This window comes from Musca autumnalis, unplaced genomic scaffold (assembly GCF_047663935.1).
Source record: "Musca autumnalis isolate F117 unplaced genomic scaffold, ASM4766393v1 scaffold_3, whole genome shotgun sequence".
Taxonomy (NCBI): domain Eukaryota; kingdom Metazoa; phylum Arthropoda; class Insecta; order Diptera; family Muscidae; genus Musca; species Musca autumnalis.
This window is the reverse complement of record NW_027411866.1, coordinates 216,976,777-216,993,220: the sequence shown is the minus strand read 5'-3', so window position 1 is coordinate 216,993,220 and position 16,444 is coordinate 216,976,777.

The window sequence follows — 16,444 nt, the reverse complement described above, 5'->3', positions numbered from 1 at the left end:
AAGTTGAGCCAATGCACAGTGGATCCACTTGTATGGAGGAAGTGGCCAAAAATATTTAGAGTGTAAAAATCAAGCCAATGCGCCGGTTACAGCTTTGTGCTGCTGCCAAGAGTGTTTTAAGAAACCACGAGCGTAACATTCTCCCCCCTTTCCCCTTTGGAGGGGGGATACGGTAAGAATTTTTTATGCTGTTAATACACAATGACATGAACAATGGTCTCGACTATCTAATGATGCAAAAATAGGCTTGGGGAACCAAAACAATTTCCAAAACAACATAAAATCCACCCAATTTGGCGGATTAAAAAAATCAACATTTTTGTCAGAAAATTTGTTACAATTTTAATATAGATTTCTTCCTGGAAGGCACGTACTCCCAACGTAAGACAAATTTGGAAGAAGATTTCTTCATCTTGCCACTGATGACAATTATGTTAATGTACGTGGTCAGCATCATGACTAAAACCTTAGGTCAAATTTAAGTATATGATCGAATTGACATTACGAAATACACTAAAATATGGAGCTATCTAGAATTCCACAACACACTAAAACTCTATTTTTTATTTTTTAGTGAAAATTAAGCTATTACCTCCTTCTTCAAAATCCACTATAATATTTTGCTATACGTATTAGTTTCGCGATATTTTGAATATGTTTAATTGCAATTAAAATATAGGTTGTACTCACAACAAAAAATGTTAGTCAAATGTTCCGACTTTTGAAGATATTTTTAAGAAGATCGCGTTCGAATTAAATGAAAACTAATACGTTGTTAAAAAGGTCCATGTCATACCTCCCAGATGTTGTACCCAAATTTTGACATTCATTTTTTATTTTTGGTCAATAGGTGGATCCACTGTGCAATGGGGGAATACTCCACTCAAGCAATCAAATCTATGAAAAAACTTTACCAGCTCATTGTTGTGGCTAAAAAACGATATCTACAAAAACGATAACCCGTGCCCCTTGACCGATCATTATTTTTATAGTACTTTGTATGGGGGCCAAAGGCATCTTTATAGAACATCGCTCTACAGGCCATATTTATTTTCCAATCGATGAAAAGGTTTACCAGTGCCTAGAAAACGACTCCTACAACAATTTATGAAGATCGGGCAAGATTTTATTATTATATGTAAATTATATGTAATTTCGGGCCTATAATATAGCTAATATAAAAACCTGGCCCGATCTTCATCAATTTTTGTAGGGATTTATGCATGTCCGTCTGTAAATGTATTGTTACGGAATTAGGGTTTGACTTAATCCCGTGTAGACGTTGTTTTATTCCCCAGTACGATTTGCACCAAATAAAACAGCGTTCGTTTTGGATTACGATTCTACAATGTTTTATTGACGTTATTCACTTCAGTTATTCACACAAGACTTTATTTCTCTACTAGCACACAGCTTTTATCCAGTAGCACAAAGCCTTACTCTATTCAGGTTACTCTTTAGATTACACTTACGGTTTAAATCTCGCGGTTTATTATTCACTACTACTCACTCCCAGCTTTTCCTTCCCCGTATTTATATATTCCGTTGCAACAAATTTTTCGCTTATAGTTTTCCTATTGGCGAATATTTTTGCAACATTATATTAAATCACAAAGAATTCCAATTGTGACATAACATTAAATTAATGTTATATTGAATATTACAACATTTAAAATGCATATAAACCGCGTAATAGTGAAAATGACATGATGCGCATGCGATTTTCCAATACAGCGAATCAATACCTTTTATTTGGTGAACAGTTTGTGAAATTTTATTTGGCGGCCACGATATAGCGTCTGTTGCATATTAGGGCGCAAAATACAGTTAGATGGTCATAATTTCCACGAAGTTCATTTACATTTTATGCGCATCCGATTTCGATGATCACCATTAAAACATACATCATCATATGTCATTTCAATGCGATCCATCAATAACCGTGGATGTAGCATCGCACTCAGTTTTTAGAAAAAATCTATTATATATATCCGGATTCGCGAAAGTTTTTCAATATCTGTTTTTCGCATATTTTAAATATGCGTTTCGCTCTATTTATCTAAGTAGGTATAACACATCTAAAACGCGTCTAAATACGCGATATTTTGAAAAATATTTATGTAGATTTTCGAAATTTGAGGGGTATCATATCCGCCGATCTAGTGGATGGATTTAGACGCGCAAAGGCTTGTTAGATTCAGAACGTAAAAAAACTAAATTCACGCGGGTTTCCACTGAAATCGAATGGCATTTGTAAATTTTGAATCCAAAAAACTGGTTTTTTAGAAAAATTTACGCACAAAAATTTCGACTTTAAGCTGAGATTGTTGTGAACCTTTGAAGGCTACACGCGCGAATTATACATCAAAAAATGCGTAATCGCGAGTACTACAATCTCATAATCAGTTTTTAAACGAGTACAGTTGCGCGTCCCAATTAGAGCAAAAATTAAAAAACCCAATTTTTCAGTCTTCAAAATGTCAGCATCCGTTTGAGATTGATGCGGTGGTTATATTAAAAAATCATACATTGGTAACTTCATCTCTGATGTGTATTCTTTAACTTCTTCTTTGAACATTATACTCTACATTGTATTGTAAATCCACTAATTGAAAATTTACTTAAAAAACTCGTTTCCTTCAACGATTTTTTTCCTATTTTTTTACATTAATATGACACAGCTTCCGCTCAAATTATAATTTTAAGAAATCCATCGGTGAATCGTGCTAAAACAGTTTATTTTACCTAAATGCGTTCAAGAGTTATGGTATATCACAAAAATTCGCGAGATACAATACCCCATATCACAGTTTCAATAGAAGTAAATTTTCTACAAAAAGGCCGATATGTCAAATAAATCCTCATAAAGATGGTTGACCCTGCAAAAAGCTATAATATAAACAGCCTATAACTGAAATAAAAACACATATGCTAAAAAAATTTCCATTTACATATGTAAAAGAGTTGTAATTAATATGCACATACGGGCAAAGTACACATTTTTTACCATGTAATTTCAATAAATTTAAACAGTGTTAAACTGAAGGAACGCGGCAGACACAGTCTCTGTCATCTTTCTCGAAAGAACCAAACGTTGTTCTATGTTGTTCCCTAAATGTTTTACTATACGGAATTAGGAATTTCATGAAAATTTAGTATCTGAGGAGAAATAAAATAGCCCATTACATGTAAATCTTCTGTCTATTTCAAAGTTTAGCTTTTATCAGATAGATCTACCTATTACAGCCTAGTTAGTGCCTACAAATCGTTGCCGTATCCACTGTATTATGGAAGCATTTCCTCATTCCACAAATTTGAAGATAGAATTACGTATGTCTGTATTTCTAGGCTTGTATTTGTTAATCCCAATTTTATATCTGTATGTATGTGCTGTTATGTTTTCCGTTTAGGCTTAGTAGTGTTTTTTTCGTGTTGTGCTTGGATGAAATTCTTTCCCCTAGGTACTTTTGTTTTTGTCGATGTGTGTCTCTGTATTTGATCTCTGGCATCTCCTGCTAGTAATTTTTTTAGAGTAAAGGATTTTTGGTGTTTTTTTTCTTCTCTTGTATTAGCCTTTCATTTCGTTCTGTGTTTTTCTACTTGTTTTTTAGTGTTTATCTTTGTAGGTCAATTTATTTGGACATAATTATTATTATTATTTTGTTTGGATTGCTATGGCCAATGTCTTTTCGGGAGGATGAGATTGATTAACTTTTTTAAGTGTTCTCTTGAGATGGTATGGGTCACTGAAATTGAAAGTAGTGGCAATGATAAGGCTGATAATAATTTAGTATCATTTATAATTAATTGTGTCAAGAAATTGGCAAAGGGGGAGTGTTGAGTTTTTTAGTATGAGTATTACAATGTTTTAGGGCATACAAATAGAGGTTTGATCCAAATGGATGATATAATGGATTTGATCTAAATAAAATCTACACGTAAATAGCTTACCAACAACAAAAATTATAAACAGCAAAACAGATACTGACAACCCAGCTTATTGTTACAGACAACTTACTCAGAGAAGAGATCGTGCAATTAGTTAAGAATATTCAGTGTAACAGTGTTTTATGTTTATGTTGTTCTAACAGTGTTTATTATTATGTTTGTATGTTCGTTCTTCTTTTCAACCCTCTCTGGGTCTATCTCCAGTTCCAGGAAAGTGGCTGCTTCGATGGGATGTAACCACAGACCCACTGGAGTTAAATAAGGTTTGGCTGGGCAGTTTAAAAGGTGCACAGTTGGGGGATGTATTTCCAGGACTTTATTCACACTATATTTGCTTATGGCCATAGCAACTGCATCCGTGTGAGTACTATTTAAACTTGCTTGATATGCCTGTTGATCTAGGGGTTCTCTCCTTTATTGTTGGACCTCCCTCTCTAGAGCATGAATATCCTTCCTGATATGCCTGAATGTGTCGGGCCTAGCCAGCACATGGTGATTGGGATGGCTCTCACGGTAACATCTCATTGTGTTGCTTTACTGGAAGAATCTTTGCCTCCTCATGTAGATGCTGTTCTCAGGGCGGCATTCTGACACGTTTGACTCTTTTCCCAATTCGTATCACATAATCCCGGGGACCAAACAGGCGCCGCATAGCTTACCACAGACCGACCTATCGCGTTATATGTGGTCAACAAGGTTTCTTTATCTGCACCCCAAGTGCTGCCGGCTAGGGACTTGAGGACCTTGTTCATACTTTTCAGTTTGTCGCAGATAGCTGTGGCATGCGCGCACAGCTTGAAGGTAGTGTCGAATGTGATCGCTAAAATTTTGGGGCAGTTTGTGGTCGGAATTCTGCTACCGTCGACCACGACATTCAATTCTCTTCCTTACTGCGCTGTCCATGTCGTAAACAGAGTGGCTGTAGATTTTGTGGCGGAAATCTGACTCTCCAACGTTTCAAGCTTGGCCGGAATGTTGTCTGCTCAATGTCCTCAAACAGCGTGGAGTGCCTGACTGTATCAAAGGCTTTTGATAAGTCAAGCGCCACCATCACTGTTCTATCACACGGCTGTCTGTGGTTGAGTCCTTGACAAATATATGTGGAGATGGCGTACAGCGCTGTTGTTGTGCTGTGCTGCTTACGGAATCCATGCTGATGATCAGCAACTTGATAGCTATTCCTGATACTGGGAGGACTAAAGTTTCAAGGGTCTTTGCTATGGGCGACGAAAGCGAAATAGGCCTATACTATTCACTTTTGCTGGCATCCTTGCCTGGTTTCTGTAGCGGGACCACCCTGCCCATTTTCCAGACTTCGGGAACAATGAGAGTGGCTAGCGACAAGTTGAGAACTTTAGTGAGATACTCCACTCCCGGCTCATCCCGCTCCTTCAGCATTACCATGGAGATTCTATCAGGGCCCAATGCTGTGGATGATTTAGCGTTTCTGATGACATTCGCAACATCATCCATTGTAAACTGTGGTGGTTCATCCTCGGCAGGAAGAGATCTGATGCGACGTAATACTCTCCTCTTCGCCCTGTCATTCTCGGGTTGCTCGACAAACTGTCGATTGAAATAACTTGCGCCCCTCTTCGGGTCAGTCAACTTAACGTCGCCAAATGTGACAGAGGTCCTATCTTCCATCCTTCCAGGGTTCGAGAGTGACTTAACCGTTGTGCACAATTCACCTATACCGGCTCCAATGTTGCAACTCTTCCGATGATTTAACCACTTCTTCCGCTTATGTTCGCCGATTAGCCTGTTAACTTCCAGTGTCAGCTCCCTGACTCTGGGGTCATTGGGTTTGGCTCGACGGAGCTCATCACGCTCATTTGCTAATCCCGTCGCCTCTGCTGGGAAGTTTGGTCTTACTTCAGGTATTCGACCAGCAGCGATATGGCGAGAGGCTGCAGCAGTGATGATGTCTCGGAACGTCCTTTCCGCTACCCGAACATCAGAAGGATTGGGCAGTTCTCTGAAGCGGTTATTAGTGAACTCTCTGAAACTAGGCCAATCAGCTTTCCCATGATTGACGAACGTGCGGCGTTCAGAGGTGATGAAATCGGGTGGTCTGGTAATGGAGACAACTATGGGGAGATGGTCTGATCCAAGGGAAATAACGGGTTTCCAGGGGACGTAATTTGTCAGACCAGGTGACACGATGATTATGTCTGGCGAACTGTGACACTCTCCTCTAATTCTGGTAGGGGCGTCCTGCTTGACCGTGCAAAACGTAGTGCTATCAATCTGCTTTGCCAGCGCTGTTCCCCTCTGGTCGTTTCCGAAGACCGAATGCCACATCTCATGATGGGCATTAAAGTCCCCCAGGACCAGACGATTATGACCAAAAGCGGGCTAATGTGAGGCTCGTAATCTGAGATAGAGCTATTTCTCAGCAACTCTATCTCGGCAGTCCCACACCTGACTGCTACCCCCATACATTCCATGTACCGGTCATTAGAGACAGGCTCAAGCACGATAGGTCTGTATTGGACAGAATGGTGCAATAGGAAAGCTAATCCCCACCTCCATTTCTGGTGCGATCCTTCCTTAACGTTGTAACCATCACAACGTTGTAAGCTACAGTTGTTGTTGAGCTTGGTTTCTTGCACCGCCTCGACCTTGATGTTCTTCCGACTCATGAAATCTACTATTTCCTCAATCTTACCTCGGAGTCCATTGCAATTAAATTGCAAAAAGGATGCATTTTCTGGGATTGGGACAACAACTGCTGGTTTTAAAAGCCGCGTGTGCGGTTCCTGTCGAGGGGACTGCGGGGAGTTTCATAATCAGACGACGAGGGAGTTTCGTAATCCGTTGACGACTCACTGGGGATTGTATCCACGCGGCATGCAGCAACATAGTCCCTTTGTGGGGGATCTAACGAGATGACCAATATAGGCAATTTTAGAAGTTAAACTAAATTTAGACAAACTATTAAGAGGTCCAAAGTTTGTACCAAATTTGTTGCCTCGTTCAAGAGATATCGTGCATACCATTTAAGTGACATTTTTTAAAACTTGTGGACCGGCATTGCCTATCTTGGAACTGAAACTAAGTTTGGACAAAATATAACGAAGGCCAAATTTTGAACCAAATTAGTTGATCAGTTCGAGAGTTATCGTGCTCTCCAGCTACTGCATATGGTGCCATAGGTTTTTTTTTACATTTATGTGGGAGGTACCTGAAGGAGTGAACCGATATGGCTTATCTTCGAACTTAATCTAAGTTTGGACAAAATATAATACAAAATATTACGAAAACACCCATATCAAAAATTAATTAAATTATTCAATTATTTTATTCGGTTAAAAAGATACGAATTTTGTAACCCATTCTTGGTTTCTTCCATTACGGTAGTAAAACACCATACATACACAGATATTCCATATCTGTGGCCCAATAAAGGAACATCAATCCTTTATCCCTATGAATGCTCATTTACTCAAAAATGTTGGTACAGTTTTTTTACAAATTTAAACTCAATCTTAATTAATTCTTTAGTCACTTTACTCAGAAACTATATGCAGAAATTTAATATTCCCACTTGTTTTCAGCTTCCAAAAATATCACATTATGTCTAAAATTTGTCAATTCTCCTCTTTTGTTAATGAAGTTATGAAAATATTCAAAAAATCTACACAATTAACTTTTAAGCAAATATTTAACATGTTACAATATTTGTGAGAGAAACACACTTACACCTATACACTTATTCACACACACATGGAAAATTCATCATCACTGCAATATTGAGAGGAGAAAAACTTTTTCAAAACTTAGCCGGAAAATTTCCTCAAGGACTTTTTGAAAACTCAACAAACATAGTTAGCGAGTCAGGCAGTCAGTCAGGCAAGCAGCCAGTCAACCACCCAACCAACTCACTCAGCCAGTCAGTCACCCCCACATGCATTCAAGCCATTTTTACCCCTCGAGCTAAGAGACAAATAAAACTAAAGTTTTAACTATAACAAAAGCTTTAAGTAAAAATTTTTGAAAAACTACCATGAAACCGTTAAGGGATCTGTGCAAAATTGGAGAGGAAGAACTAAAAATGAACGAAGCATAGCACACTAACACCCACACACACTCTTATATTAATATCATAAATGGTACAAAAAACTACTACACGGGCAAGCAACAGCAGGATATAGAATCAAACAGCTAACTATTGCCTAAACAAAAGTAGGTCATAAGGAGGATAATCATTAATTTATAAATTTTGTTGAAAGAGTGAATAGCAGCAGCATATCACACATCATTATCGTCATCATCATCGGCATGATTATTACCATCATTACCTTAAACATAAAAGCCATCGTATTCGCGTTCTTAGTGAATTGAGTTTTAATCTCTCTCTGTGTGTTCAACAAATTGAGATCTTTTGCTTTGGGGACGAAAGTACGAAGCATTTTTATGAAAAACTTTAAGGTTGTTTGGTTGCTTTATAGGTTGCCTGTTAATGAAATGACTGACAAGAAGTTCAAATATCTTGAGGGTAAAGTTCACCAAGATGTTGGCATACATTATGAAGCTTATGCATATTACATTGTTTTCTTCTCCGGGCTATATAAAATATTACCTTTTCACAGAAATGACACAATATTTAACGTTAAATGACACATATTATTATAAATAAGAAATTTAATTTTACAAATTTGATGATGTTTGTATTTTAGTGCTGAAGATATAGCAAAGAGAGGGCCCTTTATTAGTGTTGAGTGATTTTACACACATAATCGTGTTGGTTTCTTTTAAAATCACAGTTGTTCTTTAAATAACAATTCTATACTTTTACATAATTATGTTAATAGTTGTTGTTTGATCTGCTTACTTTACACCCGAAAATGGCACAAAATATTTCTAGGCCCACAATGCCAATTCTATAGTTACAGGCAATACTTCGTGCAATATATTTTATTCACTACATCTTTTTTTAGCTTTATACATTTTTCCAAAATTTGGACAACAAAAGTATATTAGATGGGTTTGTTGTGCAAAAATTAGCAAAACGTGGAGAGATTGTTAAATTAATATGAAAACAATACAATATACCCTGGACCACCACTAGTCATTTCAGTGGGTCATCGTATAACTTTTGGACCAGTATGTCAGGAAGCATGAACTTGTCCACGAAAACATAATATCGCTGTAAACAGTATCACAACGAACAGCATCGGTATACATTTCCAAAGGATCTTTGAATAAATTATAAACTGCACTTGACAAAAATGTAGAAATTTTGTGGCGGAGTACCCAATTAGAGGACCGATACGGGTCGAGATAAATTAAATGTAGGCAAAATATTAGGAAATCTAAAGTTTGGACCAAATTGGTTGCCCCGTTCAAGAGATATCGCGCATACCAATATAGTGACATTTTTTAAATATTTGGGGGAGGGGGGGAGTACGGGAAGCTGTGGTCCGATATTGCCCACTGAAACTAAGTTTGCGAACTGAAACTAAGTTTGGACAAAATATGACGAAGGCAAATATTGGACCAAATCAGTTGATCAGTTCGGCAGTTATCGTGCTCTCTCCAGCCACTACATATGGTGATATAGGGGATTTTTTACACCTTTCGGGCTGTTTTCTCAAGAAGTATGGATTTGCCTCTGGAAAAACTTTTACCGTCGTAATTAAGACAGCGAATGCAGACAGCAGATAGCACAAGCCTATTCCGCTCAACTGACTCACATGCTGGAAGACGGCACTGCTTGTCCTGATAATGTGGAAGAGCAGTGGCAAAGAATAGCCCACTCACTTCAAACTGCCGCAAAATCTGTGCTTGGGCGTATTTTCAGAAGAAAATATAAAGAGCAAGAAAAACGTGAGCGTGAGAAACTCGAGATGTTCAGAAGTCAGAATGCAGTCCGCAAATTTTACCAGAGTATGAAACACCAGACTGAAGGGTATGGTGCAGGCACATTCTCCTGCAAAGATCTTGAAGGGAATCTGGTAACTGATACAGATAGCGTATTGAGCATCTGGAAGGACCATTTCATGAAGCTCTTAGTATCGAATATGGGCGGCGATTAAGATACACCAGATCAATCGCAAACAACGACGTCGACGTTAACAGCAATTAATCGGCTGTAAAAAATCTTCACACTGCGCCAAATTCTGGATAAGACCCACGAAAGACAGATCGACAAATACCACCTGTTCGTCGACTATAAGGCCGCTTTAGACAGGCCAATTCGATCATGCAGGATGACATTGGCCAATACAAAATCAGCTGTTAAAGTAGGAAAGAACCTCTCGGAACCTTTTGAAACAAAACTATGTTTTATGCAAGCTGACAGCCTATCGTGTGACCTATTTAACATTCTATTTGAAAAGGGCATACGAGAAGCTAATGTATATACCGATAGAGATAAAAATAGGTCGATCAACTCGATCCGTAACAGCCACCTTTGGGAAAATTGAAAAAGAGTCTGCCAAAGTGGGTCTGGCAGTCAACTGCGATAAGACAAAGTTTATGGTATCAACACGCAAGACGTCCAGTAGAGTCGGACCAACACAACCTCTCGTCAAACAAAACTTAAACTTTATCAGATACTGATACTACCCGTACTTATGTATGGATCTGAAGCATGGGTACTTGCGAAAGCAGATGAGGCAGAACTTGGTGTGTTTGAGAGAAAAATTCTTCAAAAGATTTATGGACCAATATGCGTTCACGGTGAATATCGACGTAGGATGGATAAAGATGCCTCCGCCAAAAAGCGGTATACGCCCCAAGGGAAGGCCAAAACTCCGATGGAAAACCAAGCTGAACAAGATATCACAAAACATGGCATCTAAAATTGGAGAAGTAAAGCAAAAGATCGGCGCGTTTGAAAATCTATCCTTAGTTCGGCTTATGGAACAAGAAGTTCTATTTAATATAAAAGCCATCTAAGTAAGCTGCATCCGTCCACGCAAATCCAAATTTAGTACCATTTAGTATTTTTCGTACACAACACAAAACATTGTTCCACAACATCCCATACGGGACAAGGGAGACTTCTCTCATATCAATGAGTGCACCCCGATTCATATTTAGCTGAAATACTCAGGAAATGTCGCCAACATTACTGAGGGGTATTTTGCCACCGTTGAAAAATGTTTGGTGTTGCCTGGCCGGGGAATCGAACCACCGACCTTCTGCGTGCGAGGCGGGCGTGCATACCATTGCACCACGTACACATAAGTACGAATTTCCAAAACTACCCCCATATCTCAATCATACACTCCATCAGTAATCCTAATTCCAAATTTGAGATTTCCAGCTCTATCCAAATTGTTAGAGTTTGGCAATCTCGTTCAGTAGAACGATCCGGATCACTGTCCTCATTCAAAGACGAATGAGTAACATCATTAAAACCAACGTGTGAAATTAAGTATACGCAGTTTTGTCAATGAAATTACCGGTGTCCATTGAACGAGATAGTGATCCAGATCGTTCAATTGAACGAGATTGCCCAACTCTACAAATTGAACGCATTTCTACCTTCATATCTCAAACCTACACCTTAACAGTAATATTAATTCCAAAATGCAGGTTTCCAGCTCTATGTGTTCACCGAAATCCAAGTTATACTAAATTTAGTACCATTCAGTACTTTTCGTACATATAAATACGAATTTCCAAAACCATTTCCTTATATCAGCACCACTTCCCAAAAAACCCACATTCGAAATTTCAGAATTCTAGCTTTACCCGTTTGGCGAATACATAGGGTACCATATTTAATACATTTTAGTACTTTTCGTACTCTTCTAGGACGAAATTCCAAAAGCCCATTCTTATCTCACCCATACACACACACCAACAGACCCCCACAGCCAAAATTTCAACTTTCTAGTTTCAGCTGTTTCGTCTGGGTGATGATATGTCAGCCAGTAACTAACTCATCACTAAGCTCTTTTATATATTAAGATATGTGCTACTTCTCAAATCGAAATAAATCTTTGAATAGCATTAATCAATCAATACATAGGGATAAATTATTGCCTCAAAGGACGTTAAGATGCAGTTTTACAATACAACTTCATTATTCTGCATTGAGCTAAGAATTACACAATTCATAATAATGCTTAAACACATAAAAAATAACAAAAGAAAAACATATTACTTTTAGGGAAGGCAGCAGCCGCAATACGTCACATTAATAAACTAAGAAAAATATCACAATACCATTAACAATGCCGGTCTGATTAGAATCACAGCAGCCCACAAACATTACGCCTTCATCGCCAATGTTTCGCTCGCTCTGTTTGCCAAAAAAACTGGAGCAAATACGTCAACACATATTATAGAAAAGAGCTAAGTGAGAACAAAATTTTCCTAAGGAGAATATCCTTCTGTTAATCACGTGCTAATGTGAACAGATTCAGCAAACAACAAAGAGTGTGTGTCATTGTAAGAGTAAACTTTAAAAAGAGAAAATGTCCTTTTTCTGTCAATGAGAGTAAATACAGACTATCGTTATAGAGATTTTGTTTACGGCAACATTTCTCCAGCATCTCAACATATTAAAAGGGTATTTACGTTATTTTTGGAAACGGAGTTTTATTGTTGTTGTTGTTGCTGTTGAAGAGGTGCAGAAAACCTTTAAACTTTAAGATGTTTATATTATCGATGACCTTTATGAGATATTTTCTGTTTGTAAATAAAACTTTGATTTTGAATTGATGTGTTATGATGGTCAATAACATTAAAGGGAATTTAAAGAATTGTTTTCATGTTTTATATAACGTGGACAACAAATGATATAATTTAATATCAAATCGAAGTTCTAATTGTCAGGGGCCTTTTAATAACATTTGAGAGAGGTAAATGTACATAACTACAAAATTGGTTGAAATATGTATATGGGAGCCTTATTTTAATCTAATCCCAATTGATGTCAATTTGACAGCTTAATTAAATACAATATTTAACTGTAGCTGAAGGCTTCGTTAGTTTTGAATAACAATTCTTATCGAAGTTTAATAAGTTTTGAGAACTTCACCATCTTTTTCGTTGAGCATTTCAGTTTTGTACTAGCTACATATAACTTTTTTGTTTCTAATACTTCGATGAGTACTGCTTGACAATATTAGCGTTTTCTTAAATATTATTTAAAATGTATGTTTATATATTTTATTTAGTTATTCATTTTCCCCATTTATCAAGCTCAAATTCTGAGTCGGCAGATAGATCGTATTCGAAGATGGGCTGTATGGGTATAACGATAACTCCCTATTTTGACCGTTTTAGCAACATTTTATAACCGAATTAGCTCTAATTTGGCATTTAAGGTCACGTTTTGGTGGTATAGTCCCCATGTCACGGTACCGCTCGATTTCAATTATTCTTATGTTTTTAGCCCCATTTTCAGACCGAACTAACTATAATCTGGTATTTAAGTGGTAAATAACTTATCCACCAAAAATTGTGTACATAGCCCCCATAACTCGATACCATTCATATTTATACCCTCAGCATTTATGTTGACGAGGGTATATGGCGAAAACCAAACCAAAATGTACGCAAAATCGTTAACAGCATTCTATATGCATTCGTAGATGTTTAAATAGTTATTAAATTTACGATTGTTTGAGTGGAGTATTCCCCCATTGGCTCAACTTCATTTATTACCCTCTATTACAGCGAGTAATGTTTTTCAAAACGAACTGACAGTGTTGCAAAATTTTACTGATCGCTACCAATATCATGATTTCATCCCGGCGAAGGGAATTATCAATTGGCTTCTCAGTTTTTGAAATGATGCCTTTTTAGCGAAAAACCGAACTCTTTAAGTGTCTAGTATTCTCATATGAATGAGAATCACACTCACTTTTCGGCTTTTCCAAAGAAACACCAAAATCAAAATATTTTGCAACATGTCAGCACGTATCAACTAAGAATTCTTTGAATTCTGTGAGTTGAAAAGAACACCAACACAGTTGCCTGTGAGGTTGTTATTGGAATTTTGTTTTTTTGTTTTTTAACAAAGCTCCATTCATTCGCCCGTGCCTCGGCTGTTTTTTGTTTGTTTTGTTTATTGTTGAAGTTCAATCTCATTTTCGATTGTTTGAGTGGAGTATTCCCCCATTGGCTCAACTTCATTTATTACCCTCTATTACAGAGAGTAATGTTTTTCAAAACGAACTGAAAGGCATCATTTCAAAAAAGGCATCATTTCAAAAACTGAGAAGCCAATTGATAATTCCCTTCGCCGGGATGAAATCATGATATTGGTAGCGATCAGTAAAATTTTGCAACACTGTCAGTTCGTTTTGAAAAACATTACTCTCTGTAATAGAGGGTTATTAAATTTATTATAATTTTCGCGGAAAATCAACAAATAATACAACAAATTTGAAGAAAATCCAAATTATCAAAAAATAAATTAAAAAATATATGCGGAATCTAGGCAATGCGTAGAAAAATATGATACTAAATTTCTAGAGATTGGGTACATAAATTGCATATTATATCAACAACAAAAGAGAAAAACTTATTGTTGGAAAATATTGCTGCAAATATATTTTTTGGTTTGATTCGTTCTCCAACTATTTCACTAAAATCCCATACAATAATGAATGTGTACTGATAAAACTTCATCAAGAAATATGGTTTACCATCGTGAAAGCTTATTCACTTACTGTGATAACTTATAAGGATAGGAAATTAAGAGTAATATTGAAATTACAATCATTCACAAAATGTGGAAATTAAAAAGCCTATTATTCGCGAATTAGTAAAAAACCGATTTTTATGCGCATCCGGTTTCAGTAGCACCCATCAAAAATACGTCTATATACACATATTTCAAACAGATGCTTCAAGAACCGCGGATGTGCCTCCACATTCTATTTTTGGTAAAAAAACCCATATTACTCGCGAATCTCTGCAATTTATGACACGCGTTTTCGCAAATATTATATAAAAATAAATTTTTGCTGATTTTCCTATTTTCAGGGTATCTATATCAGCGGTTTTAGTGAATGGATTCGATCGCGGATAGGCTCATTAGATCCGTTGCTGAAGAAAACTAAACTCACGCGGGGTACAAAGGAAATAGAATGGCACTTTTAAATCTTAAAGGCAAAAAATAGGTTTTTTAAAAAAATTCACGCATCAAATATTGGCCTTTAGACTCCAATTACTAGGATGCTGTAAGGAGCACACTCATGAGGTATGCATTAAACGACGTAAAATCACTAGTTTTATAATCCTATTATGAGTTTTGAATACACTGTGCAACACTGAAAATGCAAACAACTTCTAGTATGGATTTTTTGAAAGTACATATTTAGACTACAAAAACCCTAGCTGGGTTTTGTCCTGTCAGATCCAGTTCGGATTTTATGGCCTCATCTAAACCGGGCTAAATCTACACTTTTTTGCATTTATCAGGCCTTTATCTCAGAAACGAATAGGAATTTGGCCTTGCTGTCTTTAGCATTATTCTAGCCCTAAACTAGTAGAACTTATCTTTTGAAGAAACCACATAAGAAAAACTTCTTCTAGGGCATCAAAATCTATAAAATATAGAAAATTTTACATAATTGCTGAAATTCTGCTCTGTATTGGCTAAACTATTGGGAGTTGAACCAAGTAACCTTTTGCAAAAATCTTCCAAATAAAGTTCTGAACAATTCTTTAGAACATTCTGAATCTCTAAAATGCTTACTTCATGTTGTTTCAGCGGTATTTTGCATCATATCTTTTACAACACGTATTTCAAACACAGTTCACACCAACAGTTTATTCTCGCTTTTCGGATTTCACTACATTATTGACATTTTTATTAAATCGTCTTTGAGAAATGTACTGAAAACAACGGTATAGATGCATTTTACAACAATGACATGTTCTGAAGAGTTGTGTATTACATCCCAGGGAATATTTTTCCGAAAGAAAATATTCAGAAAAAATTAACGGTTTTGGAGATACGGTGCGAAATGTATAAAAATTGTGGTATTTTTGCATATATTTTAAAATTTTAGGCAATAAATGTAGTTTTTCGAGTTCATTATTTTTCCAAATATTGTATTCTTGTCCTTATCTACAAATTTTCTTCAGAGGTCAGAAGAAGATTCGCATTGGTTTCAGAGATATAGCCCCGAATTTCTTTAAAACCTCAATATTTAACCATGTTTAGATGGGGCCATAAAATCAGAGCTGGATCTGACACAACAAAACCCAACTAGGGTTTCTCGTCGTTTGGGTCTGTACTTTCAAAAAATCCTCAGTTCGAATTGTTTGCACAAGATCACCTTAAAAATGTTGCACAGTGATATTATCTAGATATTACCCAGAAATTCCGGCTTCAAAATGTCAGCATCAATTTTAGGTGGATGCAGAGGATATATCGAAAAATGATACACTAGTATCATATTGCCCATGAAGTATGAAGTATTCTTTGAGTCTTTCTTTGGGCATATGTCTATAAAATGTAAGGTTAAGCCAGAAATCGGAAGGGAGCGTAAAAAAACTTGTTGGCTTCAACCCATTT